The sequence below is a fragment of the Rana temporaria genome, chromosome 6 (genome assembly GCF_905171775.1).
Source record: "Rana temporaria chromosome 6, aRanTem1.1, whole genome shotgun sequence".
Taxonomy (NCBI): domain Eukaryota; kingdom Metazoa; phylum Chordata; class Amphibia; order Anura; family Ranidae; genus Rana; species Rana temporaria.
The window spans coordinates 168,419,786-168,442,964 of NC_053494.1; the positions used below are offsets into that span (position 1 = coordinate 168,419,786).

The following is a 23,179-nucleotide window of genomic DNA, read 5'->3' on the forward strand; positions in this document are numbered from 1 at the left end:
TAGCAGGTTCTGGGGATGTTGGCAACACTTTCGAATTTGGTAAAGCACGCCGTCAGTGTTAGTCGACAGTTCTTGCTACCTAATCACAGTAAAAAATCCCATCTGTGATAGGCGAGTGTAGATTTTGATAGTAGTACTCTTAAGAGAACCTTGACACCATCATATAGCTTCTCCCGGGTAACATATAGAGCAAAGCTTAACGTTCATGACATGGTGAGATATACATTTCTCATAAACAGTCTGACCCCGGGCATGTACCGTACCAGACATGTCGTGGTTTTAGTCAACAATAAACTATGCCTGATATCATACGCCTGCCCCAAACGATACCTGGCACTACACATCCAGTATGGCACATGCACAAGATCATGCAAGATGTCATGTATGTGTAGCCAGGTGCTGTGTGAGGCCCCTGCTTTCTGCTCCACCCTGCCACTGTAAACAGTTACAGAACAGCTGGAGCCTGGAGGAGTAGAGTGTGATTCCTGTGCCAGTTCTCCTCCCTCACCCCCCTCCCCCCCCGGCTGTAAGTAAACAAGGCAGTCATGTGAGCTGCAGGCTGTGGGCTTCCTCTCTCCTCTCATTTCTCTGCTTTGCAGCTTCAGAGTGGCTCTGTGTGCGCTCAATCCATTCCCCCCCTTTTGGCAGCGGAAAATATGAGCAAATCAGCAGACTTGCTATGCAGCGGCCACCATGGATTCTGGGGAATGTAGTCCTTAAAGGGGCATAATGCAATGCAATTTAAGGGATGCTGATGGAGCTGTGGACTTGACTATCTAGTATTCCCTGCACAACAGAGGAGGAGAGATAGGACTTTTCCCATGCAATTCTGGGTCTTTTACAAGAGTAAGCCAAGAAATACAGACAGGTGGCCTTGGTGCAGAGACCAGGGTGCCATCTCAGAGCAATGCAGGGACCAGAGTGTGTGGACCTGTTGAATTTGCTGAGCCTGTACAGAGATTGGGATGCACTTGCTGCATCCATAACTGCCTGAAGAGTGAGCCGCAGAGCAATTTTTTTTGCTGAACTGGGATCGGAGCTGGGAGGATCCGTTGCTGTGCATGTCTACAGCTAGGGAAAACCAGCAAGAGTCCTGGGTACCTGAAGGCAGCAGACCGCCAAGTGATCTGGACCAGATCACTGTGTACCAGGAGTGGTGAACTGAACATCTGTGCTTAACTCAACACTGACACAGTTAATGCAATAGAGACTGCTCCTTGATGAGCTTCCCATAGGCCACCTGTTGCACACCCTTAAAGGGACAACTACATGTGCACCACCTTATAGAAGGACCCCACCAATAGCCGCTAATATTGACAATTGGGTGGCAGGTGCTTGCAGTCACCTCCAGGAGTGACCCCTTTGTCAGGAACATATACCCCCTCTCACCATTGGGGTTGTATGCATAGTGCGCACACTAGGGTACATATTTGTTGGGGTTAGTTAATGCCGATACTCTTACCCTGTTTGCACCAGTTAAAATTTGGGTAAGTTTCACTACAGTTCAGTCGAATTCCATCTTGTGGATCAGTGTTCACGTGATATAACATAGCATCGTTACGCCTGTTCAACTGTCTGTTTATTGATTCAGGCATTGTTTGACTGCATTGCCATTGCTATTTCCTATGCATTAATATAGAATGCTAGCTTACCAACTTTTAAGGTACACAGGTGTGTCAGTGGGGTCCGAGCAGTTTACATAGTCTTGGCAGAACAGAGAACCTGAAAGAATTCAGCGGCTCCTGCGGGGCAAAGCACTGCATACAAATTACTTTAATTATGGTTCAAGTGATCTATCCAGTTTCACCATTGACATTTGAAAATCAGCAATTTGATATTAAGTCAGATTGGGGTTCTCATAAGTCAAAGTAAATAGTGAATTATCTGTGCAGCAGTATTGCTAAGTTTTCCATCTTCTAAGTTTGTTAATTATTTGCATTTTTTTTTATTGGAACATACAGATTCATCTGAATAGAAAAAGACAGATAATACCTTTTTGTCAATCAAGCCAGTAATGTTTGCATCATTTATTAAAAATAATTCATTAAGAAATCATATAATGCTTTTTTTAAATACAAAATGGTGACATTTAATTCAAATATTTTACTGAATAATACGATGATATAAAATATTCTTTTGTGCTGTTTTCTGGTCAACTTGGAATCTCCTGTGAAAAAAAAAAGGAAATATTAACACTAAAAGAAAGGTTCAATCCACTTTCAACAGCAACAACAGTGAAACCTCTATGAAGACTTCATTTAAAGTGGTTCTAAGGGCTGAAGTTTTAAAACCTAAAGTAAAAAAACCTTCTTAGCCGGATTCAGAAAGACTTACGAGATACGTAGATACGCCGTCGTAAGTCCGAATGCGTGCCGTCGTATATTTAAGCATATTCTGGAAAGCAGATACGCTTAAATTTGGCCAAGATACGACCAGCGTAAGTCTCCTACGCCGTCGTATCTTGGCTGCATATTTACGCTGGCCTCTAGGGGCGTGTACGTGGATTTACGCGTCGAATATGTAAATGACCTAGATACACCGATTCACGAACGTACTTGCGCCCGATACGCTGTTTACGTAAGGCGTTTTTCCGGCGTAAAGATAAACCACCAAAAAGATGGTGCAGCCCATGCAAGGTATGGACGACGGAACAGCCGTCATATTTTACGTCGTTTGCGTAAGCGTACATGAATGGGGCTGGGCGTAGGTTACATTCACGTCGAAAGCAATGAGTATTTGCGACTTGATTCTGAGCATGCATGCGCCGTACCAACGGCCCTCATTTACATGGGGTCACGGTTAATTTAAATGAAGCCCGCCCACTACATGCCTACTTTAAATTAGGCCATTTGCGCTACGCCGACGTAACTTAGGGAGCAAGTGCTTTGTGAATACAGTACTTGCCTCACTATGTTACTTCGGTGTAGTGCAAATGGGATGCGCTACGCTGGCATAAAGATACACCACAATACGTGAATCTATCTGTATGCAGCTCCCCCCCTCTTTTACTTACCTGAGCCCAATCTCAATCCAGCGCTGTGCTCTCTTCCACCTCATGGGGCAGATTGACATCAGTTGGAGCCAATGGCTCCTGCTGCTGTCAATCAAATCATGTGACTAGGGAGCAGGGGGCAGGGCCAAGCGGCACTATCTGTGTCTTTGGATGCAGGCAGCGTGGCTGGGGATCGGGCCCTCAGGTCTGCCACCATAGGAAGCCACTTTCTATGGTGGCACACTGAGAAAAGAAAGAGCCAGAAGCACCAGCGTAGGACCCATAAAGAGGAGGATCAGGGCTGCTCTGCGCAAAACTATTGCACAGAGCAGGTGAGTATAACAAAAATAATTTTAATAAAATTACTCTTTACAATCACTTTAAATTCCCAACTTCATGCACCAGCTACATTTTTTAAATGTATTTTATATTATGAAGCACGCATCAGGAAAAGTGAGACTTTGTGGAGGAAATTAGCTGGAATTTTACCACTGAAATTTCAAGAAGATATAACAAACCACTGGTTGCTCAGTCCACCAGTGTCCACCCAGTGTGTAGCTGCTGAGGGAGGAGAGACGTGGACTACTAATAGAGTATAACTTGAGTGTCAACTCTCAAACTTCTGGGGCTGCTGACAGCACATCCAAGATGGCGGCACCCAGCAATAGTGTCAAGGATTTTGGATCAAAAAGAGGGGTTTGGGACTTTAAACGAGGTGTGTGGGATCACACAGCTCCATCCCTATCTATATGCAAGAAAAAGAGGGGTTGGTACATTAAATGAGGTAGATCTAGCATGGCTAAAAGATGAGTCAATATAACAAGACATGTTTTATTCATTAAAAAACATGACATAGCAATATGTGAGTACATGCGTAGTAAATAAGCATACCAATCACATATTATTGACCAAATACTCATAAAAACAAGCAACTTGGAGATGGCATATTGAGATATCGGACAATTGTCCATATTAAATAATCACTTGAAAAGCAACATGGTGGGGTAGCTTGGGAGTGGATGAAATAAAACCATCTAAAAAGAAAAGAGTGTCAGCACTCTTCGTCAATTCCCAACACCCTGCATCGCCTTTCTCAGGTACTAACTATACTCTCAGATACTAATGGTGCGCCCAGGCACTATGGTACTCCCAGGTACTAAAGTACTCCCAGGCACTAAGGTACTCCCAGTCACTAGGGTACTCCCAGTCACTAGGGTACTCCCAGTCACTAAGGTACTGCCAGGTACTAAGGTACTCCTAGTCACTAAGGTGCTGCCAGGCACTAAGGGTACTCCCAGGTACTAAGGTACTCCCAGTCACTAAGTTACTGCCAGGCACTAAGGGTACTCCCAGGTACTAAGGTACTTCCAGTCACTAAGGTACTTCCAGGCACTAAGGTTACTCCCAGGTACTAAAGTACTCCCAGTCACTAGGGTGCTGCCAGGCACTAAGGCATAGCTCCCAACTGTCCCTGACTTCAAGGGACTGTCCCTGATTTGGAGCAATGTCTCTTTGTCCCTCTTTCCCCTTCATTTGTCCCTCATTTTGGTCTGATCTATATAGTTGTATATAAAATGCACTTTTTAACTTTCAAAAAGTGTTTCCCAGTGATAAACCGTTCATCCAATTTCTAAATTGCTGCATTTGTAAATTTTAAAAGCCAGTATAAAGGAATAGTAGTGGTTAAAAAAATCCCTTGTGGATTTAATTAACTTTTTTGGGGTTAATTCTCCTTTAAGGGGGTGTGGCGTGTCCTATGCCTACATACATTTGCCAGTAGGTGTCCCTCATTCCCATCTCAAAGTGTTGGGAGGTATGAATAAGGGTACTCCCAGGCACTAAGGTACTTAAGGTACTCTCAGGTACTAAGGGCCAGATTCACATATAACTGCGGCGGCGTAACGTATCGTCTATACGTTACACCGCCGCAAGTTTTCAGCGCAAGTGCCTGATTCACCAAGCACTTGCGTGTAAACTTACGGCGGTGTAACGTAAAGGCGTCCGGAGCAAGCCAGCCTAATTCAAATGGGGCGTGTACCATTTAAATTAGGCGCGCTCCCGCGCCGGACGTACTGCGCATGCTCCGTTTTGAAATTCCTGCAGTGCTTTGCGCGAAGTGACGTAATTTTTTTTGGCGGCGGCGTGCGTAACGTACTTTCGTATTCCCGGACGTCTTACGCAAAAAAAAATGTGAAATTCGACACGGGAACGACGGCCATACTTTAACATGGCTCGTCTAAATTTAAGCCATGTTAAAGCAGGCCTAACTTTGCGACGGGAAAAAAGACTAGCGACGACGTAACGAACGCAAAAACCTTCGTGGATCGCCGTAAAAGCTCATTTGAATACCCGACGCTGGAAAATGACGTGAACTCCACCCAGCGGCGGCCGAAGTATTGCATCCTAAGATCCGACGGTGTAAGTCAATTACACCTGTCGGATCTTAGGGCTATCTATGCGTAACTGATTCTATGAATCAGCCGCATAGATACTCTCAGAGATACGACGGCGTATCAGGAGATACGCCGTCGTATCTCTTCTGTGAATCTGGCCCTAAGGTACTCCGAACTACCAAAACACACAACACAGCTAGGTTTCATCAATCTGTGGTTTTTGTGGGTGTGCGGCTACTCTGCTTCCCCTGTACTGCCTGTCAGCTCTTGCAGTCTTTACAGGCTTAGATACAGTAGATTAGGTTTAGAATGTGGCAGAGAGCAGGTTTAGAGTTAGTTAGGTTTTTCCTGGACTTACACTTTAAGCTTTAAAGACAATGCAGTGTGATACTGCATGGTGCCCTTGAAGTTGTACTAAAAGCAGAACCTTTCCCCATTACATGGTATTTAAAACATTTTTTTGCATTAGAACTACTAACCTGTGTCAGTCCCCAGCTCTGCATACCCTTTTTTAAAACAATCCTTTGCTTATAAACCTTGAAAATAGGAACAATTAATTACCAAGATTTAGCCCCCCCCCCCCCCAGGCTTTAATAGGGTTTGATATTATATTCAGCATTTTCAGACTTTACTCAGGATTCTGCTAACTCTATGCGAACCAAACTCTGCAACTTTTGCTCATCCCTTCAGATCGGCTCGGTTTCAACCAAGATAACAGAAGATTGTAACTAACTGTCATTTTTTGATATAAAACTGCCCATCCTCAGAAACCCAGTCCTTTGCAATGAGGACCATTACAAGGGTATCTATAAGCAGGGCCGCCATCAGGAATTATGGGGTTCCTTGCACAGCTTCAGGCATGGGTCCCCTGGAGCAGAGAACCGGGGGGGGGGGGTGCTGGCGCCACCTGAAATTGAGAAGCAGGGGGCCCTTTACAAAAAAATAAGTAATAAAGAAAAACATATATAAAAAAAGGGGGGGGGGTAGCCATCCGGGGCCCTCTGGGCCCTTTAATAAAAAGAAAAAAAAGAAATAAAAAATATATATAGATTTTTTTAAAAAAAGGGGGGTTGTCATCCGGGCCCCTTACAGGTGTACTGCCTGTACCCCCCTGATGGCGGCCCTGTCTATAAGCGGGGAAATCTCTGCTGAATAGCAATAATTAATGGGAAGTTTTCCTAATTTCTTGCTAATTCTTTGCCGTAAATATTGTTTTTTAAGATTAATTAAATGGATGTATTTTCTTTAAGGAGAAAAATACAGCTTCGGGCTGTGGCTATGTGAACACATGTCAAGCTTTGGCTGGGACATCTGTGAATATCCTCAGAGATTTCCCAAGTAGTGCCATGTACTTAGATTAGGCCTCAATCTGAGCTTTGATGTTTCACAGTGTTAGAAAGACTGTATTGTTCACAGGTCTCAATATGGAAGAGATCAAACTTTGCCCTCTTCAATTTGCAGAGATTTTCTCCTTGTAACCCGAAACTCACCCTTTGCATTTGATGCAGCGAATTTATAGGTTAGGAGAAGCGGAGTTACAGATGCTGAGGCCTAAGGGCAGATATATGTAAAGTGGGCAACACATTTAGTGTGAGAGTGTCTGTGTGCGGTAAACCTTCTTAAGACCTAAGCACTTAACCCTTTCATGACCAGTCAGGTCTATAGTACCGATGAATGGCTAAAATATTTTCAACAGATATTTTTGATTGTTTTGCACAGCTATTTCTATGTTTGCAATATTATTCATGTTTGAGTTGGAATCTGACATTTTATTCAATTTTGTGTCATTCTAGGACAGTGCATGGTGATATCTACAACCAACATTTAGCAGTTCAAATAAATTGGCTTTCACTGAGACAGGGGGCCAGATTCAGAAAGCTTTTACGCTGGCGTATCTATTGATACGCCGCGTAAGTTAAAAGATGCGCCGTCGTATCTATGCCCTGTGTTCAGGAACCTAGATACGCCTGAAATATGGCTTCAGCCGACCGACGTAAGTTGCCGTACCCCGTCGTATGTTGGGTGCATATTTACGCTGGCCGCAAGGGGCGCTTCTGTAGATTTACGCGTTGAATATGCAAATGACCTAGATATGCCGATTCACGAATGTACTTGCGCCCGCTACGCCGTTTACGTAAGGCTTACGTCCGCCGTAAAGTTACCCCTGCTATATGAGGCGCAGGTAATGCAAAGTATGGACGTCGGAACAAGCGTATATTTTTACGTCGTTTACGTAAGTCGTACGTGAATGGGGCTGTGCGTAGGTTACATTCACGTCACAGGCATTGAGCCGGCGTATCTTAGGGAGTAAATTTGACGTGATACTGAGCATGCCGTACGATCGGCGCTTCATTTACATGGGGTCACGATTCATTTCAATTCAACACGCCCCCTACCAGCCTACTTTGAATTGGGCGGGCTTACGCCGGCCCATTTTCGCTACGCCGACGTAACTTAGGGAGCGAGTGCTTTGTGAATACACTACTTGCCTCACTAAGTTACGTCGGTGTAGCGCATATGAGATGCGCTACGCCCGACTAAATATACGCTCAGGTACGTGAATTTGGCCCAGGATGTTTATGAGCAAAAAGAACCTAATTTTGTTCTGAACTATAATGATTAGACATGTGCACACTGAAATATTTTGTTTCAAGATTTTGGTTTAGTCCGAAAAATTTATTTATTTAGTTACTCCTGAAATTCGTTTTTATTTATTTTGTTTCGTTAAAAAATGCATTTGCGCGAAAATCCAAATTAATTAAGGTCAAATCTATCAATTGAAGGCTTATGGTGTCTGTCAAATGTTCGAAGAAGATTCAAAGAAGCAGCTAAACTGTACGACGCCGCAATCGTACATTTCCAGTCAAGTGCTCCTCCCACAAGCTATAGTAGAATTCTAATGTTGTATGACTAGTAATAATTATATTTATTAATTATTGTTACTAGTCAACCAACATTAGGATTTTTCTATAGCTTATGGGCGGAGCACTTGACCATAAATGTCCGCTCGTGGCGATCGTATGTTTTTAGCTCCTTCGTCGAATCTTCATGTCTCTATAATGTCGAATCTTTTCTCTCTATGTCGAATAATCTTGGACTTAGGCCTCTTTCACTCTGAGGAGTTTTTCAGGTGGTTTAGCGCTAAAAATAGCGCCTAAATACCGCCTCAGCATTCCAGCCCCAGCATTCTCAATGTGAAAGTCAGAGGGCTTTCACACTGAGGCGATGCGCTGGTGGGAGAGAAAAAATCTGCAAGCAGCATCTTTGGAGTAGTGAGAGGAGCGGTGTGTATACCGCTCCTTTACCGCTCCTTTACCGCTCCTTCCCATTGAAAACAATGGGACACTGCGGTAATATCGCCGACAATGCGCCTCTGCAGAGGCGCATTGTGGGTGGTATTAACGCTTTTTCGGCCCTTAGCGGAGGTTAATACCGCACCGCTAGCAGCCGAATTCTGCGGCAATTCCGCGGCTATTTTTAGCGGCAATATACCGCCACCGCACGTCCTGCCCTAGTGTGAAAGGGGCCTAATAGAGTAAGGTTAGGCACATTCAACCGCAGATTCGATAGACACAGATCGCTATTGTCACCCCCATGTCGAATCTTCTATCTATATCGAACTGGATCCCGTGGACTATACACTAAGGAGATTTTTCTACTTTGCGTGGGCATCTATATTATAGACACCATCGCAGCAAGTTGATTATATTATCATTGAATTTGTCTCCTTGGGATCTACCACGTGACCAGTTTATTGTACTGTATATTTTCTATTTTTTGTATTCTATTTTTAGATACAGTTGTCTATCAACATATCACAATTGTGAAATATTAAAAATTATTGTTACATTTTATATACGTGCCTACAAAGTAAATTTTTTCCATATTTTTTTTCAACTTACTCATTATCAGGACGTGGCACAATTGCTATTTATGGTGTTGATTACCACCAAGGGCATCTGTAATCAATTTATACTCTATATCGAACTGTTGTCGCAACGAAACGAAAATAAAGCATTTTTTATGTCGGATCTTTCGGATTTCGGATTCTGTGCGCTTGTTATCGTTTGTTAAAACGAACGTGAAAATCCCCCAAATTCGGACGAAAAACAAATGCACATGTCTAGAAATGATGACATGAAGGAAAGAACCTATAGCAACCAATCGAAAATATATTTTTTTGGTTCAGTTATTTGGTGAGTTTGAATTACTGCACTGCTTTGCCTCTTATTAACTATATTGCTTATTTGGAAGTAATAAACTGTTTATTTAATTATTTTGTTTGGTTGGGTATCTTGTTGTTCATCTTCCTGTATTAGCACAGCTAATTTAAATAAAAAGTTATATAATTTAATTTATTTAATTACATGTATTTATTTCATTTCATTAACTGATTTGCTTTACCTGTTTATCTTAAAAAAACAAAAAACAAAAAAAACATTGAGATGACTATGGGGGAGATTTAGTAAAACTGGTGCACTCAGAATCTGGTACAGCTGTGCATGGTAGCCAATCAGCTTCTAATTTCAGCTTGTTCAATTAAAGAGGAAGTAAACCCAGATGGGTTTCACTTTCTCTTTGTTCCCTGCAAAGTAAAAGCATAACGGGATAGTATACATCGCATATTATCCCATTATGTGCCACTTACCTGCAGAAGATGCCCGCGATGTCCCCGCTGTGTAATCGCGTCCATCTTCAAACTCTCTTTTTTTTCGGGCCCGTGGACTCTGGCTCTGCTACTGGTGCGGGAGCCAATGGTCATGGCACAGGTACTATAGAAACAGCATGATCGCGCCCTTTCTTCAATGTTCATGCACCGATGATGTCGGCACCGGCGTATATGGCAAATATCTCCTAAACCGTACAGGTTTAGGAGATATTTCCAGTACCTACAGTTAAGCCTTATTATAGGCTTACCTGTAGGAACAGGTTTTTGTATAGGGTTTACAACCACTTTAAAGCGGTTGTAAACCTTAAATTTGCACTTTTACCTACAGGTAAGCCTATAACAAGGCTTACCTGTAGGTAAAAAGAATATCTCCTAAACCTGTACGGTTTAGGAGATATTCCCCTCGCAATGCGGGCGGCGCATGCGCAGGGGGATCCACGGCGGAAGACCCGGCAGCCGCCGGACCTTGCCGATTTTAAATCTCCCGCGCGCATGCGCGGGAGTGACGTCATCGCCGCTCCAGCCAATCACAGCGCTGGAGCGGCGCCGCTCCAGCCAATCACAGCGCTGGAGCGGCGATACCCGGAAGACACGCCGGAGCAAGATGACATCTCGCTCGGCGTGAACCAGGTAAGTGTTGTTCACCTCGTTTTGAGGTAAGTATTTCATAATCAGCTATTATGCGGTGCATACTAGCTGATTATGCATTTTGCCTTGCAGGTAAAAAAAAAAAAAATTATATATGCGGTTTACAACCGATTTAAGCTTAGGCAATAAAACCTGGAAGCTGATTGGTTTCTAGGCAGAGCAGCAACAGATTTTGCATGCTCCAGTCTTAGTAAATAACTCCTTATATGTTCCATAAATAAAGCAGGCAAGGAACACACTATGTGGCTTTAAATCTACAATCTGCTATGTCAGACAATCCACATGTGTGGTCAGAAACAAAAAAAGGCAAATGTGAGAAGCCACATATGGTCAGCAGGTTTAAAGAGTATAATACTCCTGGAAGCTTATTAAGATTCACAAAGCTAACGCAAACATTCTCTCCAGCCTCTGAGCCTGGCTCAATCTGTCTGTGTAACGTGAGATGCACTGTACCCATTTTATGATTCGTTTTGAAGGCATATGGCCAGTAAGCAAGGTAATTGTAGTTCTGTATCAATAAAACTCTGCCCAGTGGGCAGTCAACCAAACAGGGATGACCGAGACAACACTGCAAATGGAGCCCTTTGAAGTGTTATGAACATGTGACAATCTCTAGCAAAACACATGGTGCTAATAAGATAGAAACAAAGCATTTGCTCAGAGCAAGAAAGAGTATAATGGAAGTAATCAAGAGGTGCTCATACATCCACAAATATCACAGGTGGTCCGGTCCCTCGAAGTCAAGTGTCCCACACCTTGCAGGATTTGTCCTAGCTTTTCAAATTCAACAGAAAACATAAACATCTAATTTCAGCATTACATATTACACCCGTATAATTTATTATTAATCTAGACAACATCATATATATATACATATATATATATATATATATATATAGACAAACAAAGAGTTGGGAGTCACACCCTAAACCTGAATATCAGGTTATAAATATAAGTTGGTGCTTCTATAAAGACCTACCGTATATATAAAAATAGAACCACAAAGAACAGCGCACACATACAAAAACGCAAAAGGAATAACTTTTAAATCTTACAAGGCTGCTTAAAAGCACCTAATCTAACATATTTACTCATTAAAGGGGTTGTAGAGCTTCAATTTTTTTTTTTAAATAACAAACATGTTATACTTACCTCCAATGTGCAGCTCGTTTTGCACAGAGTGGCCCCGAGCCACGTCTTCTGGGGTCCCTCAGGGGCTGTCTCGGCTCCTCTCCGATTCCGGTAACCCCCTGGGAAGCGCTCTTCCAAGGGGGTTACCTTGCGGGTGCTTTCGAGAGTCCTGTATCCAGCGTCCATAGCCGCCGACTACAGGACTCGGCCCCGCCCCCGACCCTTGCGTCATTGGAGTTGATTGACAGCAGCGCGAGCCAATGGCTGTGCTGATATCAATCCAATGAAGAGCCGAGAAGACCGGCACGAGATCAAGCGTGTTCTCGACACAAAACTTTCGAGGGCTCAGGTAAATAAACTGGGGGGGGGGGGTGGTAATCGTCGGATGTTTTTTCACCTTAATGCATAGGGTGCACAGATGTCTCTTAAATCGCGGCCAAATTCGGGACTGACAAGCGGTAGTGAAATCTTGCGAGTTCAGCTGAATTTGCACGGTTTCATTCCTGCAGCCCAGTGTGAACCTGGGCTAAAGCACAACCCCAACACGACTTGTTTTCAGTTTTCGATAGACGTTAGAATACGTTTTTTTTTTTTTTATTTGTATTGCCCTCTGTGACACAGTTGAGGAAATGTTATCTCACTTCTTGTCCCTGAAAGATAAGACAATACAACATTACAGCACCCCATCCCTGGTCTCAGCATTCAGCAGACTCTGGCAGCTGACACCAGCCCTCCTCTGGTCCTCCTCAAGACACTACACTTTCTGATTCCCAGCTCCGTGCCAGCTTCTTCCCAGCAGCAGCACAAGGTAAGGGGGTGCACTGTGATGTAATGGAAGGTGGGGAACTTTTGACTTCTGATGGTGGAGGGGGGCTCTTGACGTCTGGTGTAAAGGGGGTGATATAACCAGCCCTTTGAGGGGAACCATAAAGCTGATGCAGCCTGAGATTAAATTGAGTTAGACACCCCTGGACTAAGGGATTGATTTAATAAAGGCAAATACAGTTGCAAGAAAAAGTATGTGAACCCTTTTGGAATTATATGGATTTCTGTACAAATTGGTCATAAAATGTGATCTGATCTTCATCTAAGTCACAACAATAGACAATCACAGTATGCTTAAACTAATAACACACAAATAATTAAATGTTACCATGTTTTTATTGAACACACCATGTAAACATTCACAGTGCAGGTGGGAAAAGTATGTGAACCCCTAGACTAATGACATCTCCAAGAGCTAATTGGAATGAGGTGTCAGCCAACTGGAGTCCAATCAATGAAATGAGATTGGAGGTGTTGGTTACAGCTGCCCTGCCCTATAAAAAACACACACCAGTTCTGGGTTTGCTTTTCACAAGAAGCATTGCCTGATGTGAATGATGCCTCGCACAAAAGAGCTCTCAGACGACCTATGATTAAGAATTGTTGACTTGCTTAAAGCTGGAAAGGGTTATAAAAGTATCTCCAAAAGTCTTGCTGTTCATCAGTCCATGGTAAGACAAAACCTCATCCCAACTGTGAAGTATGGTGGTGGGAGCATCATGGTTTGGGACTGCTTTGCTGCGTCAGGGCCTGGACAGATTGCTATCATCGAAGGAAAAATGAATTCCCAAGTTTATCAAGACATTTTGCAGGAGAACTTAAGGCCATCTGTCCACCAGCTGAAACTCAATAGAAGATGGGTGTTGCAACAGGACAACGACCCAAAGCATAGAAGTGAATCAACAACAGAATGGCTTAAACAGAAGAACATACGCCTTCTGGAGTGGCCCAGTCAGAGTCCTGACCTCAACCCGATTGAGATGCTGTGGCATGACCTCATGAAAGCGATTCACACCAGACATCTCAAGAATATTGCTGAACTGAAACAGTTCTGTAAAGAGGAATGGTCAAGAATTACTCCTGACCATTGTGCACGTCTGATCTGCAACTACAGGAAACGTTTGGTTATTGCTGCCAATGGATGTTCAACCAGTTATTAAATCCAAGGGTTCACATACTTTTTCTACCTGCACTGTGAATGCTTACATGGTGTGTTCAATAAGAACATGGTAATATTTAATTCTGTGTGTGTTATTAGTTTAAGCAGACTGTGATTGTCTATTGTTGTGACTTAGATGAAGATCAGATCACATTTTATGACCAATTTGTGCAGAAATTCATATAATTCCAAAAGGGTTCACATGCTTTTTCTTGCAACTGTAGGATGTGCACTTTGCAAAGTGCAGTTGACAGAAACTGTGCAGCCCCCCCCCCCCACACGGATGCCCACCCAGGACCACTAGGGATGGCCACCACTGATGACCACCAGGTATGGCATCTCTGGTGGCCATGAGTGGCAATATGTGCCCACACGATGCCAATGTTTGCCCACACATAATGCCAATTAGTGCCCACCAGCAATACCTGCCAGTGCCTCAATAGCAGCGATGCCCATCAGTGCCAGCTACCAGTGTAAATCAGTGCCGCTCATCAGTGTCCATCAGTGCCACTTATCAGTGCCCACCTTTCAATGCCCATCAGTGCCGCCTATCAGTGCCCATCAATGCCACCCATATGTACCCATCAGTGCAGCCTTTCAGTGCCCATCAGTGCTGCATATCAGTGCCCATCTGTGCCACCTATGAGTGCCCATCAGTGCTGCATATTAGTGTCAATCTATCAGTGGCTATCAGTGCCGCCTATCAGTGCCCATCAGTGTCGCATATCAGTGCCCATCAGTGCCACCTCATCCGTTCTCATCAGCGGCACCTTATCATTGACCATCAGTGAAGGAGAAAACATACTTATTTACACAATTTTATAACAGAAACAAAGAAAAAAATATTTTTTTTCAAAATCTCGGTCTTATTTTATTTGTTTGGCAAAAAATAAAAGCCCCAAAAGTGATCAAATACCACCAAAAGAAATCTCTATTTGTGATAACAAAATTATATAAATTTTGTTTGGGTACAGTGTAGCATGACCGCGTGATTGTAATTTAAACAGCGACAGCGCTGAAAGCTGAAAATTGGCTTGGGCAGGAAGGGGGGAAAGTGTCCGGTATTGAAGTGGTTAATGTAAAGTGTACATATCCTTTAAATTAACTATATACAGTGCAGCCAGTGTTTCTTTTATAGCATCAATGCCAAAATTATATTTCTCTTGCATTCCACTGTGCTATTATTGTGGGACCATGGATAAGGCTCTTTAAAGAACATACATGAGAGTTTAATGTCATATCAGCCAATATGAGAACTTAAATTGTATATATTATTATTATTCAAAATGTTTAAAAGTTATTTTATGTAAAAAAAATAAAAAGGCGGCAGAATTACTAAACAGAAATACTGTTACTACTAAAAGGCTTCTGTCAAATGCTCATTGACACAAAGTAAGACTGACAGGCAAATGAGCTCTATTAAATCCCTATTGAGTTCCTACGATTATTATCTATTGTGCTCCCCCAGGCAATAAGTCCTTGTTCACCTTAAGCGACTGTTTCCTTCCTGTTACCCCAACAATCACGCCTCCAGCCTCTGGGTTTCTCCAAACAGCTTTCATCTTGCCTCATTTGACTAACTGTGATTGACAGACTTCCTAAAGACCCATGTTTGTTCCTCCCAGTCCGCCCAACCTTTATAAGAAGAAAAAGTGTCTTACAATGAAAGGGGTTATAGATTACATTTAATGAGTTGTTCTCGTGTATACACAACCATGTGCTGTCACTAGGCTACAAAGCCAAGGCTGAACACAGAGTTGACAGTCTTCTCTAATTTCCATGGAAGCTCAGGCCCTTATGATTGTTCAGCTGCACAGAGAGGTTCTCTGAATGACAATTGGCACAATAAATAATAATTGTGTTGCCCTTGGAAACAACAACCACACGTTTTACTAAAAGGGAACCTGTGCACAGATTGCATGTTAAAATATTTACATATTGTGAATAAAAGAACTTTAATACAAGCCATCATTTACTTCTGTAGCAAAAGGCCTTATGGAGAAAATCATCTTTAAAATTCACAACAGGCACTGAAATCTCATCTTCTTTTCCATTTACGTTCTATACAGAGTAGAATCTCTGTAGCCTTTCAATGTAAACAAATGACAAGTGCTTGTATGTTGTTGTGCATTAAAGCAGTCTTTCTCAACTATTTCAACACACAGGAACCTTTGAAATAACTTTCTGGTATCAGGGAACGCCCTGTTAAAAATTACTTTATTTACAACTCATGATACAAACTTAGAGTTTCTTTTGTGATCTTTGGGTATACTGTAAATTACTTCACAGTACAAGCAACTATAGAGGTCGTCAGTGTGGTCTTATTTCTCCACTCTAAGCCCCCATTCACATCTAGGCGTTTTAACGCCTGTAGTGCTACGCCGCTGCCGCCAGAGGGATGAGAACACATGTCCCTCTATGGAGATGGTTCACATCTCCACGCCGAACGCCGGACGCCTGCTGCCTGAAAAAAGGTCCCGGACCTTTTTTTTGGGCGGCTTTCGGCGTTCGGCTAGGAGATGGGAAGCATCTCCATAGAGGGGGTCACTCTGGGGCACATCTAGGCGGACAATACCGGCTTTTTGTCGCCGCAAATCGCGGTACAAAACGCTGCTATTTGTACCGCAATTTGCGGTGACAAAACGCAGCAAATTTGTCTGCCTAGGTGTGAATGGAGCCTTATACATCCCAACAGTGCTGAGGGTTGAGGTCAGGCCAGTTAAGTTCAGTCAAGTTCTTTCCACCCCAAACTTTCTCATCCACACTATATTGCCAAAAGTATTGGGCCCATCATTTGGTGGAGGTACGATTATGGTGTGGGTTTTTTTTTTGCAAGGGTTGGGCTTGACCCCTTAGTTCCAGTAAAGGGAACTCCTAAGGCATCAGCATACCAATACATTTTGTACAATTTCATGCTCACAACTTTGTGGGAACAGTTTGAGGATGGCCCCTTCCTGTACCAACATAACTGCGCACCAGTGCACAAAGCAAGGTTCATAAAGACATGGATGAGTGAGTTTGGGGTGGAGGAACTTTTAAAGCTGAACTCTAAGCAATGAATTCTGAAAACTCTGCCTAAAAAAGGCAAGTAGAAGACACATGCCTGGTCACCAGTATTGTCTATGCTTTCCCTGAAGCTTAACCTTTTATATTACTACACACCTTTGTGAAAGTGGCCATGTTGGTAGAGACAGGGCTTTGGTTTCTTGTGTCTGAGACTATAGCAAGAAGAACAGTGAGTAGCACAGTAGTGACTTCACAAACCTTGCTCCAAATTTACTGAGGATATCCGTCAGAGGCAGCAGTGCCTGGTTAGATCTCATATTGCGTATATACAGCTGTAGGCACATAAGAGTCTAGGCATTTCCGAATACCAGAAAATGTACTACTAATTTTCAAAAGGAATTCAAGTCATAAGGTACATTTTAGGGTACTGCTTGGTCATAATTACCATTTTTAGATGTTCTCTACAGGATGACAAGAAAATCACATAAATAGAAATAATCCGACAAATTAAAGCATGCTAACAGATCACCACACATCATGCAACAACCAAAAATTCAGATTAGATTAGAAACAAAGTAATGTACATGTATCAGTCTAGGAAGGGTTTCAAAGCCATTTCTAAGGCTTTGGAACTCCAGTGAATCCACGGGAAGAGCCATTATCCACAAATGGAGATAACTTGGAACAGTGGTGAACCTTCCCAGGAGTGGCCGGCCTACAAAAATTACTCCAAGAGCATGACGACGACTCATCCAGGAGGTCATATAAGAACCCAGAGCCTCAGGTAAGATCAGTGTTCATGATTCAACAATAAGAAAGACTGTGCAAAAATGGCATCCATTGGAGAGTTCCAAGGTCAAAGCCACTGCTGACCAAAAAGAACACAAAGGCTCATCTCACATTTACCAAAGAACAAGTCCACCTCAAAATGGTTCAAACAAAGCAAAATTTTGTTTTTGGAGTGGCTTAGTCAAAGCCCGGATATCTCCAATTGAGATGCTGTATCATGACCTTACACAGGCCGTTCAGGCTGGAAAACCTTCCAATGTGGCTGAATTAAAACAATTCTGCAAAAAAGAGTGAGTCAAAATTGCTCTACAGCAATGTGCCAGTTATCGCAAATGCTTGATTGCAGTTGTTGCAGCCAAGGGTGGCACAACCAGTTATTAGGTTTAGGGGGGGCAATTACTTTTTCACATTAAGCCAGGCAGGCTTGGACAGCTTTTTGTGCCTTAATAAATTAAACCATCATTTAAAAACTGCATTTTGTATTTACTCGGGTTATCTTTATGTAATAATAAAATTAGTTTGATGATCTGAGTAATTTAAGTGTGAAACATATGCCACAAAATTAAAAATCAGAAAGGTACAAATACTTTTTCACACAACTGTATGAGCTGTAGCATTATCATGTTTTACATTGTATCTTAACTGATACAATGCTGAAGGAAGCCTAATGTTTTCAGGACTCAAAATCAGGCTTTAACCTCCCTGGCAGTATGATTATTTCAGAAAAAAGGTGCTGAAAGCGGTACCATTATTTGCAAAGAAATTTGGCGTTTTATACTGTAGGTCTGTAATTTTTAGGAATAACTCACTTAAATCTGTCCAAACAAGAGACTAGTAGGCATCCCGGGTATGACATTTTAAAAAAAACAAAATTATAAATTATAATATAATAAATAATTATAAATAATTATAACAAGTAATAATATAATTATAATAAAAATTATTCAATAATGTAATCAACTCAAAATCACTGAAATTTGCTCAGTTGCAGAATTGTCGCTGTCATTACTTTTATTTTTTTATGACGAATTTCCCCACAAATCGCTATCGCACAATTCTGCAAGTGATTATAATTTATTATCGCTGTTTTCTAGCTGCTCTAAAACCATTTTTGACATAAAGGGACACTTTTGGTTGCTATGGACAATCTACAGTTTGCAGGCAGAAAGAACAGTTTTTATTATATAAAAGTACATGTAGGGCACTGGGCAGACCACTAGGGACAAGGGGTGTGTGTATTTTTTACATACAGTACTGTAATCTATAAGATTACAGTATACTGTATGTAATGTGTTTGTTTACGTTTTTGAATTTGGCGCCGTTCTCCGCTCCCGTGCGTCGTAACGTCGCAGGGAACGGAGATCGGCAGCACAGGAGGACACTGTGTGAATCGAGCGAGGTCCCGCTCGCTCACACAGTGCGGTGGCATCGCTGGATCCAGGGACAAGGTAAGTAACTTTGTCTGCTGCTGCAACGAGGCGAGCCCGAGTCTGACTCAGGGATACCGCTTTTGGTATGAAAATCTCACCCCGAGTCAGACTCGGGAATACCGCTAGGAGGGTTAATGTAGTGACTCATCCCTTGTCAGACAGCACTTTACCAGGTTTTAATCAGGCAAAGGGAGCTGAAAAGCAAGCAGCCTCTGCTGTGATGTTATAACCCATAGTGCTCAGGGAATCCTTTGTCAAGTACAGTATTATATGTTAGATTTTTTTATTATTTCAAGAACACACTTCCCCCATAACCAAAAAGGCAGCCCATAAGACCACAGTTAAGGAATATCTAATTTAAATTTCAGCCTGATTGAAAAATTCTTCTAAAACTCTTATCCATCAAGATAAGACTCCAACAGATTAAAACTTAACTTACGTTTGACAATTAAAAGGATAAAAGAGCCTCCACTGCATTCTATACACAATCCGACCATTCGATTGCTAACAGTTTACATGTTAGCATGTAAACTCAATCCCCAACACCCCCATGTCTAAGCTTCGTTTGCGAAGTAAAAGACGTTGGCGGTGTGTCCTGGATGGACCCCGGCTGGACTGTCATACACATTCTTACAGGGTTTTGCATAGCTGTGTGACTTCCATGACTTTTCCCATTTCTATAAGGACGCTGATGCACTGTGCTGGCCAAAATATATGATCCAAATCTATCTCTCCTTCTTTCTCAGCTGCCCACAAGGAACTTCTGAATAATGAAATAAATATGGAAGAAGTTCTAGCAGCAATTAAACAAGCCAACACAACTATGCCGCTGGGCACTGAGGACTTTTCAGCCTAATATTATAAAAAATTTGCTTCCCACCTAGCCCCCAACCTTTTAAAATTTTTCAGCGCTTGACGAGTGCCTATTGACTCAGATTGCAACAGAGCCCACATCTGTGTGATATCAAAACTGAACAAGGATCCTAGTGAAGTAACAAATTACTGCCCAATATCACTAATTAATAACAACTTGAAACTACTGATGAAAATATATGCTAACAGGCTTAACAAATTCTTAGGCCCCATACACACGGGAGAATTTATCCGCGAATACGGTCCAGCGGACCGTTTCCACGGATAAATCCTCTCAAAGATATCCGCTGATTTCGATGGGATGGAGTGTACACACTATCCCATTGAAATCCGCGCGGAAATCCTCTGGCGATGACGTGTCGCGCCGTCGCCGCGATTATGACGCGGCGACGGGCGCGACGCTGTCATATAAGGAATTCCACGCATGCGTCAAATCATTACGACGCGTGCGGGGAATCCCTTTGGACGGATGGATCCGGTAAGTCTGTACAGACGAGCGGATCCATCCGTTGGAATGGATTCCAGCAGATGGATTCGTTGTGCAGCACAACAAATATTCGATCTGCTGGAATCCATCCCAGAGGAGATTTCTCCGCGGAAAGAGATCCGCTGGCGTGTACACACCATAGAATCTATCCGCAGAAACCCATTTGCTGGGATTTATCTGCGGATGGATTCTATCGTGTGTATGGGGCCTCAGAGAATTATATTCATGTAGATAAGGCTGGATTCGTTCCAGGATGCCAAGCGGCAGATCAGATTCAAAAAGCAATCAACTTCATCTTGCGACTACATTCTAAATGAGACGAGTGGGGGACAGGGCAGGGAATATTACTGTTACTAGACCTACATAAGGCCTTTGATACACTGTTTTGGCCTTTGCTCTTTCATATTTTGCAGAAATAGGATTTTGGCCCTAAGTTTCTCATTCTTTACGGCACCTTGTATTCGAATCCTTCCACTATTATCATCGCTTATGGTAACAAATTGGACATAATTCACATATGGACAGATACTAGGCAAGGTTGCTCCCTCTCATCATTATCGTTCATTATACCTATAGAATATTGTTTGCTTCCTCCCCCCTCCAGTGCCACATTTGCCACCTTTCGGTGGGGAGTTGGTACCTGTTTTTGACAGGTACCCATATCCACTTCTGGGAGACCACACCGCGAACCTCGCCACAGGAAGTTTGGACCCCCTCCTCTTTTCTCCACCGCCGGGCCAGTTTGAAAGTGCAGCCTGCTTCACGCATGCGCAGTAGGGAACCGGCTGTAAAGCCGAAAGGCTTCAATCCCGGTTTCCAATACCACTAATGGTGGTGGCACAAACATCAATCTTACTTTTAGAAAAAAGTTACAATTAAATTATATTGAATAAAGGTGGATAAAGCGTAGAGCCAACGTGGTGCCAATGTTTAAAAAGGGATCAAAGTCTTTACCAAGTAAATATAGACCTGTTAGTTTAACTTATATAGTCTGGAAGATATTGGAGAGTTTAATAAAAGACCACATAGATGAGTTCTTGTTGGAAAAATATTTTAACCGAAATTTCACCGCCCACCATACATATACTGCGGCAGTGTGGCCTGGCTGCGCAAAATCACGTACCTGTACAGTAGGTGCACGCGATATTGTGTCAATCTCGCTCTCTTTCTCGGCGAGATTGAGCACCTACGAGCCCCATCGCGGGAGCCAGCGCCGAGCTGGCTTGCCGCGATAGAGACAAAGCCGTCATAGAAGCGACGGGAGATCCGACTTGGATTCCCACCAATTCTACACGTGTGCGGCGTTTGTTATGAATCCTGAGGGGGAAGTCCCCGCCGGATTTTAAATAAAAATCCGGCATGGGTTCCCCCCTCAGGAGCATACCGGGCCCTTAGGTCTGTTATGGGTTGTAAGGAGAGCCCCCCTACGCCGAAAAAACGGCGTAGGGGGTCCCCCTACAATCCATACCAGACCCGTATCCAAAGCACGCTACCCGGCCGGCCAGGAAAGGAGTGGGGACGAGCGAGCGCCCCCCCTCCTGAGCCGTACCAGGCTGCATGCCCTCAACATGGGGGGGTTGGGTGCTCTGGGGCAGGGGGGCGCACTGCGGCCCCCCCACCTCAGAGCACCCTGTCCCCATGTTGATGAGGACAGGGCCCCTTCCCGACAACCCTGGCCGTTGGTTGTCGGGGTATGCGGGAGGGAGGCTTATCGGAATCTGGGAGCCCCCTTTAATAAGGGGGCCCCCAGATACCGGCCCCCCACCATAAGTGAATGGATATGGGGTACATCGTACCCCTAACCATTCATCTGTAGGAAAAATGTCAAAGTTAATAAACACACCACACAAGGGTTTTTAAAATAATTTATTTTTCTGCTCCGGAGGCTCCCCCTGTCTTCTTTATTAGCTCTTCTACCAGGGGGAGCTTCTTCTTTGACGTCTTCGGGTGGGTGGGGGCCGCCGTCAGGTTCTCTTCCACCGCCGGGGGGGTCGCTTTTAAAAAAGCCCCCACCCCCGGCGGGTTTCCTCCGGCGTCTTCGGCGGGGGGCTTCTTCTTCCGCTATCCCGACGGGTCTTCTCCGCTATCCGGGGGGTCTTCTCAACTCTCCGGGGGTCTCCTTCTATGTTCGCCGCTCTCCGCTGTTGACTCGGCGCACCCTGGTTCTTCCTCCAGCTGTCCGGTGCGTTCTCCTTCAGCGCTGAACGTCTATCTTCTTCTTCCGTGCTGTGACGTATTCTTCTTCTTCCGGGCTGTGACGTCATCTTCTTCACTTCTCCAGATGTTGACACGCCGGCTCTTCTCGCTGAAATGGCAGGTGCGCTGCTTTCATCGGACCTATATAGGCCTCACAGTCCCATCATGCTCTGTACCTACCCATGTGATACCTACCCACGTGGGTAGGTATCACATGGGTAGGTACAGAGCATGATGGGACTGTGAGGCCTATATAGGTCCGATGAAAGCAGCGCACCTGCCATTTCAGCGAGAAGAGCCGGCGTGTCAACATCGGGAGAAGAGAAGAAGAGAAGACGTCACAGCACAGCGGCCTGAAGGGAGAAGTAGAAGTCATCACAGAACAGCGGAAGAAGAGGAGAAGACGTCACAGACCAGCGGAAGAAGGAGAAGGCACCGGACAGCGGGAGGAAGAACCGGGGTGCGCCAAGTCAAGAGCGGAGAGCGGCGAACATAGAAGAAGACCCCCCGGAGCGGAGAAGACGTCACAGAAGAGCGGTGAAGACCCCGGAGAGCAGGAGAAGACCCCCGGAAATCGGAAG

The 23,179-nt window shown here is 43.7% G+C and overlaps 1 protein-coding gene across 1 annotated transcript in view; it reads right to left on the reverse strand.

Moving 5' to 3' along the window:
• Nucleotides 1–2,013: 2,013 nt before the first annotated feature.
• MYO3B (myosin IIIB) overlaps nt 2,014–23,179 on the reverse strand; it is a 332,748-nt gene continuing 311,582 nt past the window's right edge. The window contains exon 29 of the mRNA XM_040358502.1: nt 2,014–2,167. The gene's annotated coding sequence lies outside the window, so the exon portion shown is untranslated. The remainder of the gene's footprint in view (nt 2,168–23,179) is intronic.